Source organism: Eleutherodactylus coqui, chromosome 1 (genome assembly GCF_035609145.1).
Source record: "Eleutherodactylus coqui strain aEleCoq1 chromosome 1, aEleCoq1.hap1, whole genome shotgun sequence".
In the NCBI taxonomy this organism is placed as follows: domain Eukaryota; kingdom Metazoa; phylum Chordata; class Amphibia; order Anura; family Eleutherodactylidae; genus Eleutherodactylus; species Eleutherodactylus coqui.
In genome coordinates this window covers 153,584,769-153,608,700 of record NC_089837.1, presented here as the reverse complement: position 1 = coordinate 153,608,700, position 23,932 = coordinate 153,584,769, and positions in this window count along the sequence as shown.

Sequence of the window (23,932 nt, the reverse complement as noted above, 5' to 3'; positions counted from 1 at the left end):
TCGGGTGCTCGTTACTCGGGACGAACTTTTCGCGATGCTCGAGGGTTCGTTTCGAGTAACGAACCCCATTGAAGTCAAAGGGCGACCCGAGCATTTTTGTATTTCGCCGATGCTCGCTAAGGTTTCCTTGTGTGAAAATCTGGGCAATTCAAGAAAGTGATGGGAACAACACAGCAACGGATAGGGCAGGTGAGGGGCTACATGTTGGGCTGCATCTCAAGTTCACAGGTCCCACTATTAAGCCACAATAGCGGCAAGAGTGGGCCCCCCCCCCCTCCCAACAACTTTTACTTCTGAAAAGCCCTCATTAGCATGGCATACCTTTGCTAAGCACCACACTACCTCCAACAAAGCACAATCACTGCCTGCATGACACTCCACTGCCACTTCTCCTGGGTTACATGCTGCCCAACCGCCCCCCCTCCCCCCCACAGTGCACACCAAAGTGTCCCTGCGCAGCCTTCAGCTGCCCTCATGCCACACCACCCTCATGTCTATTTAGAAGTGCGTCTGCCATGAGGAGGAACCGCAGGCACACACTGCAGAGGGTTAGCACGGCTAGGCAGCGACCCTCTTTAAAAGGGGCGGGGCGATAGCCCACAATGCTGTACAGAAGCAATGAGAAATAGAATTCTGTGCCACCGCCATCAGGAGCTGCACACGTGGGCATAGCAATGGGGAACCTATGTGCCACACACTATTCATTCTGTCAAGGTGTCTCTGCATGCCCCAGTCAGACCGGGCTTTTTAATTCATAGACACAGGCAGGTACAACTCCCTATTGTGAAGTCCCTGTCGACCGACAGCATGGGTGGCTCCCTGGAACCCACCGGCGATACACAAAAATATCCCATTGCATTGCCCAACACAGCTGAGGTAGTAATGTCGTGCTTAATGCAGGTGGGCTTCGGCCCACACTGCATGCCCCAGTCAGACTGGGGTTCTTTACAAGTGGAAACAGATGCATTTATAATTCCCTGTGGACCGACAGCATGGGTGGGTGCCAGGAAGCCACCGGCGGTACATAGAAATATCCCATTGCATTGCCCAACACAGCTGAGGTAGTAATGTCGTGCTTAATGCAGGTGGGCTTCGGCCCACACTGCATGCCCCAGTCAGACTGGGGTTCTTTACAAGTGGACACATGTAGGTTAAACTCCGTGTGCCCCTACAGCATGGGTGGCTCCCTGGAACCCACCGGCGATACACAAAAATATCCCATTGCATTGCCCAACACAGCTGAGGTAGTAATGTCGTGCTTAATGCAGGTGGGCTTCGGCCCACACTGCATGCCCCAGTCAGACTGGGGTTCTTTACAAGTGGAAACAGATGCATTTATAATTCCCTGTGGACCCACAGCATGGGTGGGTGCCAGGAAGCCACCGGCGGTACATAGAAATATGCCATTGCATTGCCCAACACAGCTGAGGTAGTAATGTCGTGCTTAATGCAGGTGGGCTCCGGCCAACACTGCATGCCCCAGTCAGACTGGTAATATGTACCTTAACAGTAACCGCGTTGGTGGTAATGTGGTGGTGACTGCGGACCTAGTAGAGCCGTTTTATTTTGTTGGTTTTCGGAATGTGGCCAGGATTAAGTGGGCCGTGGCAGGGGATGTTTTGGAGGCACTACGTGTCCTCTCCACGTGTCCGTGGTTATATGCACCTTAACAGTAACAGCGTTGGTGGGAAATGGCCTCGCCGCCATCATGTCTTTGGGAAGCCTCTGTTTCCACACCCCAGAGACATACCATTAGCAGCGGTATAGGCAGAGCCCAGAATTAGTAACATTTCAGCCGTAGCATTAGCGACAGGCCCCACTAACATATCACTAGCAGCATTATAGGGGGAGCACAGTCTTAGTTTCATTTCAGTAATAGTAGCAGCCTACACAGGCCCCAGTAACAATTCCGAAGCAGCAGTATAGTGGGAGCGCAGTCTTCGTTCCATTTCAGTAATAGTAGCAGCCTACACAGGCCCCAGGAACAATTCCGAACTAATTCCTATCTACCAGTGGTAACGATGTTGCCTAATAGTTGCCTAATAGTTTTTAGGTCACACACTGGAGAATTTCTAAGTACTATCTCTCTCCGCTAATTAGATTCTATTAGTGCCTTATTCCTAATGCTTCTCTGATTACAAGATAGCCTAAAGTATCGCACTAAGTAGCAGGTAGATCAGTAAAACAAAAAAGGATAGAGCAACAGCAAGCCAACCACCCTGATGTTGAGTGATTGGTATCCTGCATACGGTGTCTGTCTGGTTTTTCACCTCACCATTTTAAAAAATTGAAGCAAAATACTTAAGGCCTACCACTGGCCTTTGGCCACTTGACTGGTTCTTCGCTGTGAATTCCAGTAGCTCAGTCATACGCACCTAGGTCCACTACAGGCTTGCGCATAATTGTTTCCTGGCTCTGCTGCGTCCATTACATGATCGCCGTCATCCCGCCAGAGGGAAAGAGTATACATACCGTATATACCGGCGTATAAGGCGACGGGGCGTATAAGACGACCCCCCAACTTTCACCTTATACGCCGGTAATATAGTGTAAAAAAAAAAAAATCATTACTCACCTCCCCCGGCGTTCTGTCGCGCTCCGGCAGGATGTCGCTAGCTCCTCGTCCCCGGCGCAGCATTGCTTTCTGAATGCGGGGCTTGGAATCCCCGCCTCCAGATAGCTAATACACACGCCGTCAGCCAGTTACAGCCATTCAATGACAGCATTGAATGGCTGTGATTGGCTGAAGGCGCACGTGGCTTCAGCCAATCACACTATTCAATGACATCATTGAATGGGTGTGATTGGCTGAAGCCACGTGCGACTTCAGCCAATCACAGCCATTCAATGCTGTCATTGAATGGCTGTAACTGGCTGACGGCGTGTGTATTAGCTTTCTGGAGGCTGGGATTCCAAGCCCCGCATTCAGAAAGCAATGCTGCGCCGGGGACGAGGAGCGAGCGACATCCTGCCGGAGCACGACAGAACGCCGGGGGAGGTGAGTAATGATTTTTTTTTTTACACTTTTTTTTGGTATTACCGGCGTATAAGACGACCCCCGACTTCAGAGCAGATTTTTCGGGGTTCAAAAGTCGTCTTATACGCCGGTATATACGGTATGTACGCTGCATACGGTGTCTGTCTGGTTTTTCACCTCACCATTTTAAAAAAATTGAAGCAAAATACTTAAGGCCTACCACTGGCCTTTGGCCACTTGACTGGTTCTGCCCTTTGAATTCCAGTAGCTCAGTCATACGCACCTAGGTCTGACTACAGGCTTGCGCATAATTGTTTCCTGGCTCTGGTGTGCGTTCTGTAAGCGAAGTCAGCCTCCAACCACAGGCCAATAAGCGGCACATTTAATTACAGCGTTCTGTTTCTGCTCTACTCGTAATACACCATGCTGAGGGGTAGGGGTAGGCCTAGAGGACGTGGACATGGACGCGGGCAAGGACGTGGAGGCCCAAGTCAGGGTGTGGGCACAGTCCGAGCTCCTGGTCCAGGTGTATCGCAGCCGACTGCTGTGGGATTAGGAGAGAGGCAAGTTTCTGGGGTCCCCAGATTCATCTCACAATTAGTGGGTCCACGCGGTAGACCTTTATTAGAAACTGAGCAGTGTGAGCAGCTCCTGTCGTGGATGGCAGAAAGTGCATCCAGCAAACTATCCACCGTCACCACCCAGTCTTCTACGCCGTCCACTGCTGCATCCCTGAATCCTCTCGCTGCTGCTCCTCCCTTCTCCCAGCCTCCTCCCTCCCAGCAAATGACACATTCAGAAGAGCAGGGAGGCTCCCAGGAACTGTTCTCAGGTGCCGGCCTTGAGTGCGAAAAAATGGATCCTCTATCACCTAAGGAGTTTCTCATGACCGATGCCCAACCTTTGGAAAGTTCCCGGGATCCGGGTGAGGAGACTGGGGACTTCCGGCAACTGTCTCAAGAGCTTTCAGTGGGTGAGGAGGACGATGACGATGAGACACAGTTGTCTATCAGTAAGGTAGTAGTAAGGGCAGTAAGTCCGAGGGAGGAGCGCACAGAGGATTCGGAGGAAGAGCAGCTGGACGATGAGGTGACTGACCCCACCTGGTTTGCTAAGCCCACTGAGGACAGGTCTTCAGAGGGGGAGGCAAGTGCAGCAGCAGGGCAGGTTTTGGAAGAGGCAGTGCGGTGGCCAGGGATAGAGGCAGGGCCAGACCAAATAATCCACCAACTGTTTCCCAAAGCGTTCCCTCGCGCCATGCCACCCTGCAGAGGCTGAGGTGCTCAAAGGTGTGGCAGTTTTTCACTGAGAGTGCAGACAACCGACGAACTGTGGTGTGCAAGGGTTGTCGTGCCAAGATCAGCCGGGGAGACACCACCACCAGCATGCGCAGGCATATGATGGCCAAGCACCCCACAAGGTGGGACGAAAGCCATTCACCGCCTCCGGTTTGCACCACTACCTCTCCCCCTGTGCCCCAACCTGCCACTGAGATCCAACCCCCCTCTCAGGACACAGGCACGACCGTCTCCCGGCCTGCACCCACTCCCTCACCTCCGCTGTCCTCGGCCCCATCTAGCAATGTCTCTCAGCGCAGCGTCCAGCCATCGCTAGCGCAACTGTTTGAGCGCAAGCGCAAGTACGCCGCCTCGCATCCGCACGCTCAAGCGTTAAACGTGCACATAGCCAAATTGATCAGCCTGGAGATGCTGCCATATAGGCTTGTGGAAACGGAGGCCTTCAAAAACATGATGGCGGCGGTGGCCCCGCGCTACTCGGTTCCCAGCCGCTACTACTTTTCCCGATGTGCCGTCCCAGCCCTGCACGACCACGTCTCCCGCAACATTGTACGCGCCCTCACCAACGCGGTTACTGGCAAGGTCCACTTAACAATGGACACGTGGACAGGCACAGGCGGGCAGGGCCACTATATCTCCCTGACGGCACATTGGGTGAATTTAGTGGAGGCTGGGACCGAGTCAGAGCCTGGGACCGCTCACGTCCTACCCACCCCCAGAATTGCGGGCCCCAGCTCGGTGCTGGTATCTGCGGCGGTGTATGCTTCCTCCACTAAACCACCCTCCTCCTCCTACGCAACCTCTGTCTTGCAATCAAGATGTGTCAGCAGCAGCACAGCGGTGGGCAAGCGTCAGCAGGCCGTGCTGAAACTACTCAGCTTAGGAGAGAAGAGGCACACGGCCCATGAACTGCTGCTGCAGGGTCTGACAGAGCAGACCGACCGCTGGCTTTCGCTGCTAAGCCTCCAACCAGGCATGGTCGTGTGTGACAACAGCCGTAACCTGGTGGCGGCTCTGCAGCTTGGCAGCCTCACGCACGTGCCATGCCTGGCCCACGTCTTTAATTTGGTGGTTCAGCGGTTTCTGAAAAGCTACCCACGCTTGTCAGACCTGCTCAGAAAGGTGCGCCGGGTCAGCGCACATTTCCGCAAGTCCAACACGGACGCTGCCACCCTGCGGACCCTGCAACATTGGTTTAATCTGCCAGTGCACCGACTGCTGTGCGACGTGCCCACACGGTGGAACTCTACGCTCCACATGTTGGCCAGGCTCTATGAGCAGTGTAGAGCTATAGTGGAATACCAACTCCAACATGGGCGGCGTAGTGGGAGTCAGCCTCCTCAATTCTTTACAGAAGAGTGGGCCTGGTTGGCAGACATCTGCCAGGTCCTTGGAAACTTTGAGGAGTCTACCCAGATGGTGAGCGGCGATGCTGCAATCATTAGTGTCACCATTCCTCTGCCATGCCTCTTGAGAAGTTCCCTGCAAAGCATAAAGGCAGACGCTTTGCGCTCGGAAACAGAGGCGGGGGAAGACAGTATGTCGCTGGATAGTCAGAGCACCCTCATGTCTATATCTCAGCGCGTTGAGGAGGAGGAGGAGGAGCATGAGGAGGATGAGGAGGAGGGGAAAGAGACAGCTTGGCCCACTGCTGAGGGTACACATGCTGCTTGCCTGTCATCCTTTCAGCGTGTATGGCCTGAGGAGGAGGAGGAGGAGGATCCTGAAAGTGATCTTCCTAGTGAGGACAGCCATGTGTTGCGTACAGGTACACTGGCACACATGGCTGACTTCATGTTAGGATGCCTTTCTCGTGACCCTCGCGTTACACGCATTCTGGCCACTATGGGTTACTGGGTATACACACTGCTCGACCCACGGTATAAGGAGAACCTTTCCACTCTCATACCCGAAGAGGAAAGGGGTTCAAAAGTGATGCTATACCACAGGACCCTGGTGGACAAACTGATGGTAAAATTCCCATCCGACAGCGCTAGTGGCAGAAGGCGCAGTTCTGAGGGCCAGGTAGCAGGGGAGGCGTGGAGATGAGGCAGCATGTACAGCGCAGCCAGGGGAACACTCTCCAAGGCCTTTGCCAGCTTTATGGCTCCCCAGCAATGTGTCACCGCTCCCCAGTCAAGACTGAGTCGGCAGGAGCACTATAAAAGGATGGTGAGGGAGTACGTAGCCGATCGCACGACTGTCCTCCGTGACGCCTCTGCTCCAGACAACTACTGGGTGTCGAAACTGGACACGTGGCCTGAACTCGCGCTGTATGCCCTGGAGGTGCTTGCTTGCCCTGCGGCTAGCGTCTTGTCAGAGAGGGTGTTTAGTGCGGCTGGGGGAATCATCACGGATAAGCGTCCACTGACAGTGCCGACAGGCTTACACTCATAGAGATGAACAAAGCCTGGATTTCACCAGACTTCTCTTCTCCACCAGCGGACAGCAGCGGTACCTAAACAATACGTAGGCTGCACCCGCGGATGGAAGCATCGTTCTCTATCACCATAAAAAACGGGGACCTTTTAGCTTCATCAATCTGTGTATTAGATTCATCCTCCTCCTCCTGAAACCTCACATAATCACGCCGAACGGGCAATTTTTCTTAGGCCCACAAGGCTCAGTCATATTACTTTTGTAAACAATGTTTATACGTTTCAATTCTCATTAAAGCGTTGAAACTTGCACCTGAACCAATTTTTATTTTAACTGGGCTGCCTACAGGCCTAGTTACAAATTAAGTCACAGTAACCAAAGCAATTAATGGGTTTCACCTGCCCTCTTGGTTGGGCATGGCCAATTTTTCTGAGGTACATTAGTACTGTTGGTACACCAATTTTTTTGGGCCCTCGCCTACAGTGTAATCCTAGTAATTTTTATGGGCTTCGCCTGCACTCATGGTATAGCAAGGTGTGTGGGGTTGGCCTACACTTTTGCTACATAAATGTAACTGGGGCCTTGTCTATACTGCAACTACTGAAATGTGAAAGAGACTGTTATCTCCCTAAACTGCTGCAACGGGAATGTTACTGTGGTCTGTCTTGACTGCTACTACTACTGAAATGGAACTAATACTGTGCTCCCCCTATACTGCTGCTTCGGAACTGTTACTGGGGCCTGTCTTGACTGCTACTATTACTGAAATGGAACTAAGACTGTGCTCCCCCTATACTGCTGCTAGTGATATGTTACTGGGGCCTGTCTAGACTGCTACTACTACTGAAATGGAACTAATACTGTGCTCCCCCTCTACTGCTGCTAGTGATATGTTACTGGGGCCTGTCTAGACTGCTACTACTACTGAAATGGAACTAATACTGTGCTCCCCCTATACTGCTGCTTTGGAATTGTTACTGGGGCCTGTCTTGACTGCTACTATTACTGAAATGGGCGGTTGGGCAGCATGTTACCCAGGAGAAGTGGCAGCGGAGTGTCATGCAGGCAGTGATTGCGCTTTGTTGGAGGTAGTGTGGTGCTTAGCTAAGGTATGCCTTGCTAATGAGGGTTTTTCAGAAGTAAAAATTGTTGGGGGGGCCCTCTCTTGCCGCTATTGTGGCTTAATAGTGGGACCTGGGAACTTGAGATGCAGCCCAACATGTAGCCCCTCGCCTGCCCTATCCGTTTCTGTGTCGTTCCCATCACTTTCTTGAATTTCCCAGATTTTCACAAATGAAAACCTTAGCGGAGCATAGGTCCCATACAAAAATGCTCGGGTCGCCCATTGACTTCAATGGGGTTCGTTACTCGAAACGAACCCTCGAACATCGCGGGAAGTTCGACTCGAGTAACGAGCACCCGAGCATTTTGGTGCTCGCTCATCTCTAGTCATGAGTATTTTAATCTCACAGTTTCTTTTCAGGAGTTAATGCAATTTAGAGGAGTAAAAAATAAAATGTCATGTTTTTGCATATATGATATTTTAGAGGCAGTTTTTTTTCTATAATGCACATCAAAATGCACAACGGGGCCCAAACCGAAAGGAGTAGTTGGTGGATTTCAGAACCGAAATTTTGCTTTAACCCCTTCCCGCTCCAGGACGTACCCTGAAGCGTCAGGGTATATATGCAGAGGTCGTGGGGGCGACCTCTTTGCATACAGCGTGGGCGTCAACTGTTTAGTACAGCTGACACACGCAGGCAATAGCCGGGATCGGCCGATGGCGGCTATTAACCCTTTAAATGCCGCTGTGAATTCTGACAGCAGCATTTAAAGCCCCCGCGGTTTGATCAGGGGAGCCGTACAGGTGTCATGGCAGCCAGGGGCCTTCTGAAAGGCCTCAGGGCTGCTTTGAGAGACTGCCAATCAAGAGCCATCCCCATGGGGTGGCTTGATAGGCTGCCTTTCAGAATGCAGTATGACGTAATGCTATAGCATTACGTCATACTGCAGGAGCGATCAAACTATCACATATTGTAGTCCCCCAATAAAGTTTTTTTAATTGTAAAGAAAAAAAAAAGTTATAAATGTTTAATGCCTCATGTCCACAGGGACAGATCTGAAGCGGGTCACCCGCACGCGTGATCCACACCCCATAGGGATGCATTGGATGTCTTCAGGCGCGGATTGCCTGTGCGGGAAAACATCCGCAGCATGCTCAATTTTAGTAAGGGTCTCCCGCGGGAATGGCTCCTGCAGGCTTCTATTGAAGCCTATGGAAGCCGCCTGGATTTGTGGCACACCCGCAGCACCGGAGAGCAGGAGTTAAAAAAAAAAATGGAGTGCACAGCGCATGCGCGCTGCCGGCGTGCTGAGCACATCCTCTGGGCCGAAGAGAGAAGATCCAGCCGCGACGGAGGGCAGATCCGCAGCATCCGGACAGGTAAGTAATGCTTACTTTTTAGCCTCATGTCCGCGGGAAAGGAGGAGCCCGCTGCGGGATTCTGTATGAAGAATCCGCGGCGGACCTGATTTTCCCCGTGGACATGGAAACTAAATCACCCCCCTTTTGCCATATCTATAATTAAAAAGTCTAAATAATAAAATAAAAATACATGCTTGGTATCGTCGCGTCCATAAAAGTCCGATCTATCAAAGTAGTGCATTATTTACTCCGCAAAAAAAATTAAAGAACGCCAGAAATGCACTTTTTCAGTCACCCTCTCTCCCAGAAAAAAACGCAATAAAAAGCGATCATCCCGCAAAAATATGAGTCCTCGCACAACTACGTCGACGAAAAAATGAAAAAGTTATTGCGCGCACAAGATAACGGCAGAAAATAATTGAAGAAAATTAAATGTCTGGAAAAAAAAAAGTAGTACAGTAAAAAAAAAAAAACCTATACAAGTTTGGTATCGTAGTAATCGTACTGACCCATAGAATAAAGTTATCATGTCATTTTTCTTTGCAATTTGTGCGCCGTAGAAACAAGACGCACTAAAAAGATGGCGGAATGTCGTTTTTGTTTCATTCTACTCCAATTTTTTAAAAGTTTTTCAGTAAATTATATGGTACATTAAATAGCACCATTTAAAAATACAACTCGTCCTGCAAAAAACAAGCCCTCATACAGCAACGTTGATGGATAAATAAAGGAGTTACGATTTTTTTTAAAGGGGGGAGGAAAAAACGAAAATGGAAAAAAAGGGGCCGCGTCATGAAGGGGTTAAAGGACATCTATATACTTCTATATGGCCATTACAAAGCACTTTATAATATAATGTGTGCTTTGTAAATGAGCCATACAGAATACATATACTTACCTGATCAAGCCCCCCCCCCCCCCCCCCCGCATATTAACATCTTCATCAGCACTTCTGCCCTATTCCTGCAATTCCAGCAACCTGATTGGTTGCTTAGATTGGCTGATTCAACCTGATCTGTTATTTGGGTTGGCTGATTCAACCTGATTGGTTGTTTGGGATTGGCTGATTCACAAGTGCTGATGAAGATGTTAATTTCTCCACCCCCTGTATTTACCTGTCTATTGTCCTTAGATACAACAAATCCAGCAGTGTCTCTACACCTTCTTGTCACGCATGCGCTGTGGCTCTTGCCGGCTGTTTGGGCTCGTGCACGCGCAGTTCGCTTACCCCACGTCTCCTACTGACAGTCCAGACCTGAAGAGGAAGAATAGTGGCTTTCACCTACCGACCGTCCTCAGCTGACTGGTAAGTTTGGGATGGTGGGAATATGTATGTGACTGTTTATGTGCCGGAGGGGCTTTCAGAGTAATTTGTAACGCCGGGGGGAAGGGGCTATCATAGTAATTTGTTGCAACGGGGCGTGGAGGGGGCTTGTCACAGTAATTTGTCGCGGGGGAAGGCTGTCACAGTAATTGTGCCTGTTATCAAAATTTTTACCCACTGCATTGTGGCTATGCTTTATTTTATTAGCATTATTTGCTGTGATAGCCCCCCCCCCCCCCAAGTGGCTGATCAATCAGCGGGCACCTGAACATTTTTGCTCCTCTATATAGCAATTTGGCTTAATTTGTGGCTACAATTCTGGGGGCACTATTACTGCTGTGGCTATAATAGCTGGGGCATTGATGCCGCTGTGGTTACTATTGTGGGGGGCACTGATGCTGCTGTGGCTACTATTGTGAAGGCCGCTGTGGCTAGAATTGTGGGGGGCACTGATGCTGCTGTGGCTAGAATTGTGGGGGGCACTGATGCTGCTGTGGCTAGCATTGTTGGGGCACTGAAGCTTGGGTTACTATTGTGGGGGCACTGATACTGCTGGGGCTACTATTTTGGGGCACTATTACTGCTGTGGCAATAATTGTTGGGGCACTGATGCTGCTTAGGTTACTATTGTGGGGACACTGATGCTGCTGGCGCTACTATTTGGGGGCACTGATGCTGCTGGGGCTACTATTTGGGGGCACTGATGCTGCTGGGGCTTTAATTGTTGGGGCACTGATGCTGCTGGGGCTTTAATTGTTGGGGCACTGACGCTGCTGTGGCTAAAATTGTGGGGGGCACTGATGCTACTGTGGCTAGAATTGTGGGGGCACTGAAGCTTGGGTTACTATTGTGGGGGCACTGATGCTGCTGGGGCTACTATTTTGGGGCACTATTACTGCTGTGGCAATAATTGTTGGGGCACTGATGCTGCTTAGGTTACTATTGTGGGGACACTGATGCTGCTGGCGCTACTATTTGGGGGCACTGATGCTGCTGGGGCTACTATTTGGGGGCACTGATGCTGCTGGGGCTTTAATTGTTGGGGCACTGATGCTGCTGGGGCTTTAATTGCTGGGGCACTGATGCTGCTGGGGCTATAATTGTGGTGGCACTGATGCTGTTGTGGCTAGAATTGTGGGGGGCACTGATGCTACTGTGGCTAGAATTGTGGGGGCACTGATGGTGGTGGGGCTACAATTGTGGGGTTTCTAATGCTGCTGTGACTTCTATTGTGGGGGCACTATTAATGCTGTGGCAATAATTGTTGGGGCACTAATGCTGCCTGTGCTCCTATTCTGGCGGCACTAATGCTGCCTGGGCACCTATTGGGGGGCATTGATGCTGCTGGGGCCACAATTGTGGGGGGGACTGATGCTGCTGTGGCTACAATTGTGGGGCACTGATGCTGCTGTGGCTACTATTGTGGGGGCATTATTACTGCTGTGCCAACAATTATGGAGGCACTGATGCTGCTGTAGCTATAATTGTTTGGGGAGTGATGGTGCTGGGGCTATAATTGTGGGGGCACTGATGTCGCTGTGGCTACTATTGTGGGGGCACTGATGCTTCTGTGGCTAGAATTGTTGGGGCACTGATGCTGCTGTGGCTACTATTGTGGGGGCACTGATGCTGCTGGGGCTACTATTTTGGGGCACTATTACTGCTGTGGCAGTAATTTTTGGGCACTGATGCTGCTTAGGTTACTATTGTGGGGACACTGATGCTGCTGGGGCTACTATTTGGGGGCACTGATGCTGCTGGGGCTACTATTTGGGGGCACTGATGCTGCTGGGGCTACTATTTGGGGGCACTGATGCTGCTGGGGCTTTAATTGTTGGGGCACTGATGCTGCTGGGGCTTTAATTGTTGGGGCACTGGTGCTGCTGGGGCTATAATTGTGGTGGCACTGATTCTGCTGTGGCTAGAATTGTGGGGGCACTGAAGCTTGGGTTACTATTGTGGGGGCACTGATGCTGCTGGGGCTACTATTTTGGGGCACTATTACTGCTGTGGCAATAATTGTTGGGGCACTGATGCTGCTTAGGTTACTATTGTGGGGACACTGATGCTGCTGGGGCTACTATTTGGGGGCACTGATGCTGCTGGGGCTTTAATTGTTGGGGCACTGATGCTGCTGGGGCTTTAATTGCTGGGGCACTGATGCTGCTGGGGCTTTAATTGCTGGGGCACTGATGCTGCTGGGGCTATAATTGTGGTGGCACTGATGCTGTTGTGGCTAGAATTGTGGGGGGCACTGATACTACTGTGGCTAGAATTGTGGGGGCACTGATGCTGGTGGGGCTACAATTGTGGGGTTTCTGATGCTGCTGTGACTTCTATTGTGGGGGCACTATTAATGCTGTGGCAATAATTGTTGGGGCACTAATGCTGCCTGTGCTCCTATTCTGGCGGCACTAATGCTGCCTGGGCACCTATTGTGGGGGCATTGATGCTGCTGGGGCTACAATTGTGGGGGGAATGATGCTGCTGTGGCTACAATTGTGGGGCACTGATGCTGCTGTGGCTAGAATTGTGGGGGCACTGAAGCTTGGGTTACTATTGTGGGGGCACTGATGCTGCTGGGGCTACTATTTTGGGGCACTATTACTGCTGTGGCAATAATTGTTGGGGCACTGATGCTGCTTAGGTTACTATTGTGGGGACACTGATGCTGCTGGGGCTACTATTTGGGGGCACTGATGCTGCTGGGGCTTTAATTGTTGGGGCACTGATGCTGCTGGGGCTTTAATTGCTGGGGCACTGATGCTGCTGGGGCTATAATTGTGGTGGCACTGATGCTGTTGTGGCTAGAATTGTGGGGGGCACTGATGCTACTGTGGCTAGAATTGTGGGGGCACTGATGGTGGTGGGGCTACAATTGTGGGGTTTCTGATGCTGCTGTGACTTCTATTGTGGGGGCACTATTAATGCTGTGGCAATAATTGTTGGGGCACTAATGCTGCCTGTGCTCCTATTCTGGCGGCACTAATGCTGCCTGGGCACCTATTGTGGGGGCATTGATGCTGCTGGGGCTACAATTGTGGGGGGGACTGATGCTGCTGTGGCTACAATTGTGGGGCACTGATGCTGCTGTGGCTACTATTGTGGGGGCATTATTACTGCTGTGCCAACAATTATGGAGTCACTGATGCTGCTGTAGCTATAATTGTTTGGGGAGTGATGGTGCTGGGGCTATAATTGTGGGGGCACTGATGTCGCTGTGGCTACTATTATGGGGGCACTGATGCTTCTGTGGCTAGAATTGTTGGGGCACTGATGCTGCTGTGGCTACTATTGTGGGGGCACTGAGGCTGCTGGGGCTACTATTTTGGGGCACTGATGCTGCTGTGGTAATAATTGTGGGGGCACTATTACTGCTATGGCAATGATTGTTGGGGCACTGATGCTTCTTGAGCTATTATTGACAGTGTACTGATGCTGCTGCGGCTACTATTTGGGGGGCACTGATGCTGCTTGGGTTACTATTGTGGTGGCATTGTTGCTGGTGAGGATGCTATTGGGGGGCACTGTTGCTGCTGTGGATTGTTGTGGGGTCACTATGTGAGGGCACCATATCGGAGCACTGTGGGGGCACTATGTAGGTGCACTATGTAGGGGCACTGTGGGTGCACCATGTGGGGGCACTATGTAGGTGCACTGGGGGTGCACCATGTAGGTGCACAATGTGGGGGCACTGTGTTAGAGCCTGTGGTGTTACTTTCACTTTTTTTTACTTTCAATGGCAGAGCACCACGATCTTCTGCTACTGCTCTGACAGCTGTTCCTTCATCTCCCCAGCATGTCCCCATATTACTGGACACTGTGACAATGATATTACAGTGATGAGGAGACATGCCGGGGAGATGAAGAAATCTCCTGCTACAGCTGTCAAAGAAGTAGCAGGAGATCATAATGCTCTCCCATTGAAAGTACTACATGATCGCGATCTCCTGCTACTGCTCTGACAACTCTGACAGGAGATTCCTTCATCTCCTCGGCATGTCCCCTCATCAGTGGACACTGTAACTGATCTGCCCAGCAGAGTTATAAGTATCATAGCAGTCCATTTTACGTGTTTAGTGTGGTTACTAGAGATGAGTGAACCTACTCGGCCACGCCCTTTTTTCACCCGAGCGCTGTGATTTTCTAGTACTTCCATACTTGGGCGAAAAGATTCGGGGGGTGCCGTGGGTGAGTGGGGGGTTGCAGCGGGGAGTGGGGGGGGGGGGGAGAGGGAGAGAGAGGGCTCCCCCCTGTTCCCCGCTGCTACCCCCCGCTCCGCCACGCGCCCCCCCCCCCCCTCGGCGCCCCCCAAATCACTCGAAACGAGTATATTCGCTCATCTCTAGTGGTTACAACACCATCTAGCGGTGTTAAAACGTATAACGCCTTGTTTTTTTTGCCATAAAGGCTAATGCATTATGGGCAATTTGCAAAGCATGGTGGGAGGGGAAAACTTCCAGTCTTCAAGACCAAGTACGGAGCTGCCTCCTGCATTCTCCTCTTCAAATTCTACTATTCATGTAAAAGTATATCTGATAAGAAAGCCACCTTTGTTTCTGAGATGGTATGTTATACAGGGCTGTTCAATGGTCAGTTGTGTTGTTACTTAAGGAGTTATACCTGTTTATGGTTCAAAAGAATTTTATTTTTAGCTGGCAAGATTATTCAGTTAATACAAGACTGTGAAGACATGTCATCAATTAACCCCTTCCCGCCCTATGACGTAAGGGTACGTCATGGCAGGGTGGTACTTCCCCCAAAATGACGTACCCTTACGTCGTAGATCTCGCGCTATCCCGTAGCAGGAGACGGCTGTCAGTGATAGCTGCCCCCCCGCTGTTAACCCCTTCCCTGCCGCAATCTAAGTAGAGAGCCCGGCCTATCGCCATGGCAACAGGACACCAGACACTGGCATCCTGTAGTGCCAATGCCTATGATCGTATAAGCGATAAGGCATGGTATTAACTGAATAATCTTGCCAGCTAAAAATAAAATTCTTTTGAACCATAAACCGTTATTACTCCTTAAGTAACAACACAACTGACCATTGAACAGCCCTGCATAACATACCATCTCAGAAACAAAGGTGGCTTTCTTATCAGATATACTTTTACATGAATAGTAGCGATCAGCAGTACTGTGGTGAAAGTCCCCCAGGGGGACACAAGTTGTGTAAAAAAAAAAGATTAAAAAAAAGAAAAATGTAAAAAAAAAATGCAAAAAAAACCCTTTTTTTGTGCTTTTTCTAATATTAGCATAAAAAAGGTTAAAAAAATTAAAATGGCACATATTTAGTATTGTCACGTCCGTAACGACGTGTACAAAAAGTTGAACATGCTTTTTATTTTGTACGGTTAAAAGCGTAAAAAAACGTTAAAAAACAGAGGAAAAATGCTAATTTTTAGCATTTTTCCTCCCAAAAAATGCTATAAAAGAGATAAAAAAATCCGTATATTCCCCAAAAAGGAACCAATAAAAACTACAGCTCGTCTCACAAAAAATAAGCCCTCAAAGAGCTCCGTACATAGGAAAAGAAAAAAGTTATAGGACTTTGAATGCAGCAATATAGAAAAAAAAAGCTTTCCAAAAAAGGGTTTTTATTGCAAAAAAGTGGAAAAGCCTAAAAAAAATCTAAGAATTTTGGTATCGTTGTAACCGTACCAACCCGCAGAAAAAATGTAGTGTGTCATTTATGCTGCATGAATAACACTGTTGAAAAAACCCCTAAAAATCTAAGGCAGAATTGATGCGTTTTCTCTCCCTGTTATGATAAAAAAAATAATAAAAGTTTTACAATGTAGTCTATGTATCAAAAACTACAGTTCGCCACGCAAAAAACAAGCCCTTATACGGCCACGTCGACGGAAAAATAAAAAAGTTATGGCTTTTGAAAAATGGAGATGAAAATCCGCCAAAATCGGTGCGTCCTTAAGCCCAAAATAGGCCATGTCCTTAAGGGGTTAAACAAAAATGTTATACACAAGAATTGTCTGCATTCTTCCAGTCATCGTTTCTTGCCATGAAGCAGCTTGTTTTATTAGTGCAGTTATAACTGTTTAGTTAGCTATGCATCACTATGTGTAGCAGCTATTTTACCATGTGCCTTCATGTCACTGTTATGTAATGTTAGTGCGTGCTTCCTATGCATCTCACTTATGTGAATTATTTGTATTATTATAATTTTACCACACACGTACTTTACGATCTGTTAACCAATAACCTAGTTAGACTAAGAAGAACAGTTTATTTATTTGGAAGACAGAAATGGTTATACTGAATGTCAGACTGCACACCATGTGAACGTGTAAGAAGACAGAACAGTGACAATGATGTGACAGTGTACAATGATATGGGGACATGCCTGGGAGAGAAAGGAATCTCCTGTCAGAGCTGTCACAGCTGTAGCAGGAGATCGCGATGCTCTCCCATTGCTTTGAATGGGGCTGTGCGGCTGCCTGCTTCATTGAAAGCAGTGAGAGGATTTCCCGCAGGGATGTGAGGCTGCTTGATGGAGAGAGTGATGTCGGGCGGTCACTTACCGCCCGATATCGCTCTCCCCATCACAGCGTGAGTCTCCCATAATGATGCAGGTCTTCTAGTCATGTGACCAGCATCATCGGAAGCGCGCATGCTGAGGAGGAGAGAGAGCAGTGCATCATGGGAACTACCCCAGGGGCGCCATCTTTGAAATATTCTTCAGTTCAGCTTTACAAGGAGAAGATAAGGAATGAAAAGGTGAGTAAAAAATATCATTTTTATGTGTAATGCTGTATTGTATAATACTTTTACTTTACAGGGCATTACTGAAGAAAATAAAATTCACTTTGGGTGCCAGGAGAACCCCTTTAAGGTGTTTGTCTCATAGCACGCTTTTAAGGACTCATAGCACACTTGTAGAGCCCTTGAGCTGCCAAAACAACACAGAAAACCCACAAATTACCCCATTTTGAAAACTAGACCTCTTAATGAATTTATCTAGGGGGATAATGTGTATTTTGATCTCACAGATTTTGAATGCATCCCAGCAAAGCAGAAGGAAAAAATTTCAATTTTCATTTTTTTGCAATTGTCATTTTAAAAACAGTTTTTTTTTTGTATAGCCCACATAAGAATGAAGACTTACCTCTGTTTGTCCTGTGTTCAGAAACATACTCATTGTGGCCCCAATCTGCTTACTGGACACATGGCTAGGCCTGTAATGATGGGAACACCCTTTGGCTTTCAGGGCACAACTGCATGAATTCCACGCCCCATTTCACGCTTGTGCAGAAAAAAACTGACACGCTAAAAAGAATTGCCCCCTTTTACCTTTTTGGCATTCCTTAAAGGGGTGGTCTCGCGAAACCAAGTGGGGTTATACACTTCCGTATGGCCATATTAATGCACTTTGTAATATACATCGTGCATTAAATATGAGCCATACAGAAGTTATTCCACTTACCTGCTCCGTTGCTAGCGTCCTCGTCTCCATGGTTCCGTCTAAATTCGCTGGCAGCTTGCTTTTTTAGACGCACTTGCGCAGTCCGGTCTTCTCCTTTCAGCACGAGCCGCTTCAGTGTGCTCCCCGCTACAGCTCTTCTGCGCATGCGCAGACGAGCTGTCACTGCTCGGGAGCGCGCTGGAGCGGCCATTCTGTACCTTCCTCTGTTAGAGGAAGGTGCAGAGCTGCCGAGCTGTCCGGAGACGCCGCCCAGCTGTCCCGCCGTCCAGCTGTCCTGGTAAGTGATGGGCCGGGGGGGCTGCCGCTGCGCCGGGGGGGGGCTGCCGCTGCGATGGGGGGGGCTGTCGCTGCGCCGGGGTAACTAGCGCTGGTCCGGGGGGGGGGGCTGTCGCTGGGCCGGGGGGGGCTGTCGCTGCGCCGGGGGAACTAGCGCTGGGCCGGGGGGGGGGGGGGGGGGCTGTCGCTGGGCCGGGGGGGGGGCTGTTGCTGCGCCGGGGGAACTAGCGCTGGGCCGGGGGGGGGGCTGTCGCTGGGCCGGGGGGGGGGCTGTCGCTAGGCCGGGGGGGGCTGTCGCTAGGCCGGGGGAACTAGCGCTGGGCCGGGGGAACTAGCGCTGGGCGGGGGGGGGGGCTGTCGCTGCGCCGGGGGAACTAGCGCTGGGCCGGGGGGGGCTGTCGCTGGGCCGGGGGGGCTGCCGCTGTGATGGGGGGGGGGCTGCGCCGGTTACTTTCTGCCTGGCGGTGGGTGACTGGTCGGCCGTGTTCACTCCAGGGGTCCGGTCGGCGGCTGCGGGGCGGCTGGTTGCCATGGAGACACAGCTGGTAGCGTCTCGGGAGCGCGCACGTCGGGCTACAGCAAGCGATGCGAAAAGAGCTGGCGGCCATCTTGGGAAAAAGTTTTATAAGTTGCTGAAACGCTGGAACGGTAAGTAGAAACCAGCTAGGAAAGTCATTTACAGGGGTAATTAGTAATGTATGTTTAATTAGGGGGACTGGGCAAAAAAAAAAATTCACTGCTTCCTCGAGACATCTCCTTTAAGTCTTAGATAAAAGTAATAATGTAAAACTGTGTGGTATGTCTGAAAACAGGGGTCTCAGTTACAGAGGCATGGTTAGGATACGCCAATAAAACTGGGCATTCCTCCCATGCTTGCTGCAAACCCAACACTTTTTGGGGGGTATTTCTTGATCTCAGTGGCAGGAATGGGATTGTGAACCTTTGCACCTCCCAAGACATATAAGCTTGCTGAGGTGCTGCGGTCTCGCACAGAAGGCACTCAACAAGTTGCTCCCGAAACTACAGGAAGGTGGGACTCACACAGCCATATATGCAGTCTGCTTGTGGAGGCCCGCAGCAGATTCCAGCTATGAGCACGACCATGATTCTGCAAATGGCCACATAATGTACTGTGCTTAACTGCATACAAACGCAGGTGGCCAGGCACAGTACAACTTTTTAGTTTTTTTATATTTCCTGCGCTGTCGCTCAGCGATGACTCAGATACCCGCAGCCCAAACGCAATGTAATTGCGTATGTTTTACGGGTATATCTGCGGCCATAGAGCACAATGGGCTGCGTTCTTTTTTCTGCGTGTGGATTATGTAATTCTGACCCACTAATGTGAGCGGAATTGTCTAATACAATGCATTCGATTGATCTGCGTATTGCCGTGTATTAAACGCATGTGGAATACATAATTCTTCTCCAGTCATGTCAGACCGGCCTAAGGTGGATTGCTACCTTTTATACTATTTGATAATGGTGATCACCTGACCGAGGACCGCTCAACGATGCCTCCAGTTACTGCTCCAGGCTCTCGGCTACTTCTAGTAGCCAGGAGCAAGGAGATTTTACATTTCCCGAGCCCTCCCCAGCTTCTGCGCTTGTGTCTGCTATTTTGCCGACGATAACATGCGCAGAGGCCTGGGGAAGGTCCATGGATAATCCTGTTGGGGGTCATCGCCGGAGGCCTTAGGTAAGTAATTTCACCTCCACTCACGGATCTGATCCGTGAGAGAAGGTGAAACTTTAACTTTGTTTTTTACTTTTTCATGATCGCTATTATCCATTGTATAACGGCGATCATGTGACAAGGAATCGTATACCGTAAGTCTCCAGGCTCTCGACTACCTTTAGTAGCCAATAGGTAGGGAGATTTTGCATTACCAGATCATTGCAGGACAATGCGGACGCTGGAGGTGAGTAGTTTTAGCTCTCCTCATGGATTCAATCTGTGGGCAGAGATGGAACTTTATTTAACTTTCTTTTTAACTTTTATGTGATTGTCATCATTCAATGGATATCAGTGATTGCGTGACTGAGGGCCACACACTATGGCCCCCGATGATAGCTCCAGGCTCTCAGCTACCTCCAGCAGCCGATAGCCAAAAGCTGTTACAGACACAGACCTCGATGCTTTACTCTTCAGGGTCTGTGTTTTTTTATGGCCCTATAGAATAAAGGCCACACACCCTGGACATGAAAACACATATGGGTGGTCACTAAGGGGTTAAAATGATATGTATCTTCTGTGCTTTCTCATTTGCTGCTATGACTATATTTAAGGCTTTGTTCAGAAGGCAATATTCTTATCAGTGTTTGGCTTCAATATTTGTAAACCAAAAAAGCAGGACAGAGACAAAAATTAGAACAGAACCCCTGTAAGCTTGATGACTATTAGGGCGAGCACCCACTGGCGTTTTTTTACCTGCGTTTTGCGTTTTGCGTTTTGCGTTTTTCCTGCACAGGCATAGAGATAACATGTGTTCCTGTCCACTGGCGTTTTTTTTGCGTTGCGTTTGCGTTTTTAACATAGGAACTGTCAGTTGCATATGTGTCCCTATTTTTCTCCTAATGCACCCATGAATGTCAATGGAAATTAACGCAAAACGCCGCGAAAAACGCGCGGAAAAAACGCGAGAAACGCGGCGAAAACGCTGCGTTTTTTTCCCGCGGAGAACGCAAACGCCAGTGGGTGCTCGCCCTTAGGTAGAAAAGTGCCATGGGATCTGAGCGTTTAATGGTAAGTATACTATATATACCCTCAGTAATGAGTGTTAGATATCTCACCTTGTGCTTTAGTTCATTTCAGGGCCAGATGAGATCATCGTTAATAGATTCCTGATTATCTACCCCGGTAACAGCTGGCCTGACAACAGAATCCGATTGGACAGTGCAGAAATGGAGGGAAAAAGAGGAGCAGAATTGCTGGCCTAATACATTATCCTACCCAAAGCAATTTTCTCTGAATGACGAGATTGACCCTGAGTTGACGTCAGCAAAATATGAATCATTTGGCTCTGCATTGACTTTATTACGGCATTTCAGTCAAGGAGCCTTATTAGCCAAACAAACATCACATCAGCTTTCAGGTTGTTGCCAGTTTATCCAGCTGGCTTCAATTCTTTTGGTTTTCAGCTCAGAAATAGATTGTACTTTCCATATGGCTTTACCCATGGGTTTTTCTCTGTTATGTTTTTTACTTTGAGACTTTTTTTCCTTCTAAGTGCTGCAAAGTAAGTTGGCACTATACAAATAAAGATCATTATTATTATTCTTGGAGTGGGTAGTTAGAAGAGAGTTTCCAAAAGGTGGAGGGGGAAATTGAATTATTTGAATGACTTATTTTTTGTTGGTCTTCCTGATAAAGCAAATGATAAAGATGTTTTTAAAGGTTTTTATTCAAAAATTTAATTTTTTGGTATCCCTCTGCACCTGACCAGAGTTCTTAGGTATTATAATTGATAGCTGTACTATGGAGTTTTGTTTACCTCTAGAAAAATGAAAACAACTGTATAGATTTATCAGCTGCTCTCTACGCAAAAAGAAGGTGATGTTAAAAGAATTATAGTCATTATTGGGCCACCTAATGTTTGCTTCTTGTGTGATCCTGATTAGTAGAATTTTTTTCCAGAAGACTTTTTGGAGCGACAAAAGGTCTTAAATCTTCCACTGCGCATGCTAGACTGTGCCCAATTCAAAAAAATGATCTGCTTACATGGATGCAGTTTTTGCTCAAGTTTATTTGTAGTTTCGCTCAGCAAGTGGATTTTGTGTTAGCATCCAAATTAAACTAATTTACGGATTTTTCTTGTGAGCACAGTCACGGGGTATTCTGGAATAATCACTGGTCGGCTGAACCATGGTGTAAGCTATGGGTTAGAGCTTGTTTGACTAAAAATGCTTACTACAAAAAGAGAAATCTTAGTGTTGCGAATATTAACAGGAATTTCATTCTTGTTCGTTCTTCATTCTTCAGATGGTATAATATGCAACCCATTAATTTAATATTTCAAATCAAACAATTGATGAAAGGTTATGAGTAGAGATGAGCGAGCACCAAAATGCTCGGGTGCTCGTTACTCGGGACGAAATTATCGCGATGCTCGAGGGTTCGTTTCGAGTAACGAACCCCATTGAAGTCAATGGGCGACCCGAGCATTTTTGTATATCGCCGATGCTCGCTAAGGTTTTCATTTGTGAAAATCTGGGAAATTCAAGAAAGTGATGGGAACGACACAGAAACGGATAGGGCAGGCGAGGGGCTACACGTTGGGCTGCATCTCAGGTTCCCAGGTCCCACTATTAAGCCACAATAGCGGCAAGAGTGCCCCCCCCTCCCAACAATTTTTACTTCTGAAAAACCCTCATTAGTAAGGCATACCTTAGCTAAGCACCACACTACCTCCAACAAAGCACAATCACTGCCTGCATGACACTCCGCTACCACTTCTCCTGGGTTACATGCTGCCCAACCCCCCCCCCCCGCGCGCGCACGACCCAGTGTCCACAGCGCACACCAAAGTGTCCCTGCGCAGCCTTCAGCTGCCCTCATGCCACATGCTGGCCTCATAGCCACACCACCCTCATGTCTATTTATAAGTGCGTCTGCCATGAGGAGGAACCGCAGGCACACACTGCAGAGGGTTGGCAGGGCCAGGCAGGGACCCTCTTTAAAAGGGGTGGGGCGATAGCCCACAATGCTGTACAGAAGCAATGAGAAATCCAATCCTGTGCCACCTCCATCAGGAGCTGCACATGTGGGCATAGCAATGGGGAACACATGTGCCACACACTATTCATTCTGTCAAGGTGTCTGCATGCCCCAGTCAGACCGGGGTTTTTTATAAATAGTCACAGGCAGGTACAACTCCGCAATGGGAATTCCGTGTGCACCCACAGCATGGGTGGCTCCCTGGAACCCACCGGCTGTACATAAATGTATCCCATTGCAGTGCCCTGGACAGCAGAGCTAACGTCAGATTAAATGCAGGTGGGCTTCGGCCCACACTGCATGCCCCAGTCATACTGGGGTTTTTTATTCATAGACACAGGCAGGTACAACTCCCTATTGTGAAGTCCCTGTGGACCCACAGCATGGGTGGCTCCCTGGAACCCACCGGCGGTACATAAATAGATCCCATTGCAGTGCCCAGCACAGCTGAGGTAACGTCTGGTTTAATGCAGGTGGGCTTCAGCCCACACTGCATGCCCCAGTCAGACTGGGGTTCTTTAGAAGTGGACACATGCAGTTACAACTCCGTGTGGACCGACAGCATGGGTGGGTCCCAGGAAGCCACCGGCGGTACATAAATATATCCCATTGCATTGCCCATCACAGCTGAGGTAACGTCCGATTAAATGCAGGTGGTCTTCGGCCCACACTGCATGCCCCAGTCTGACCGGGGTTTTTAATACATAGACACTGGCAGGTACAAATCCCTAATGTGAAGTCCCTGTGGACCCACAGCATGGGTGGCTCCCTGGAACCCATCGGCGGAACATAAATGTATCCCATTGCAGTGCCCTGCTCAGCAGAGCTAACGTCACATACAATACAGGTGTGCTGCGGCCCACAGTGCATGCCCCAGTCAGACTGGTAATATGTACCTTAACAGTAACCGCGTTGGTGGGAATGTGGTGGCGACTGCGGACCTAGTAGCGCGGTTTTATTTAGTTGGTTTTCAGAATGTGGCCAGGATTAAGTGGGCCGTGGCGGAGGGATGGTGGGGGGGCTCTTTTGTTGTGTCGGTAAAGGTGAAATTCTTGGACTGCCACCAGACGGACGAATGCAAAGGTATTTGCC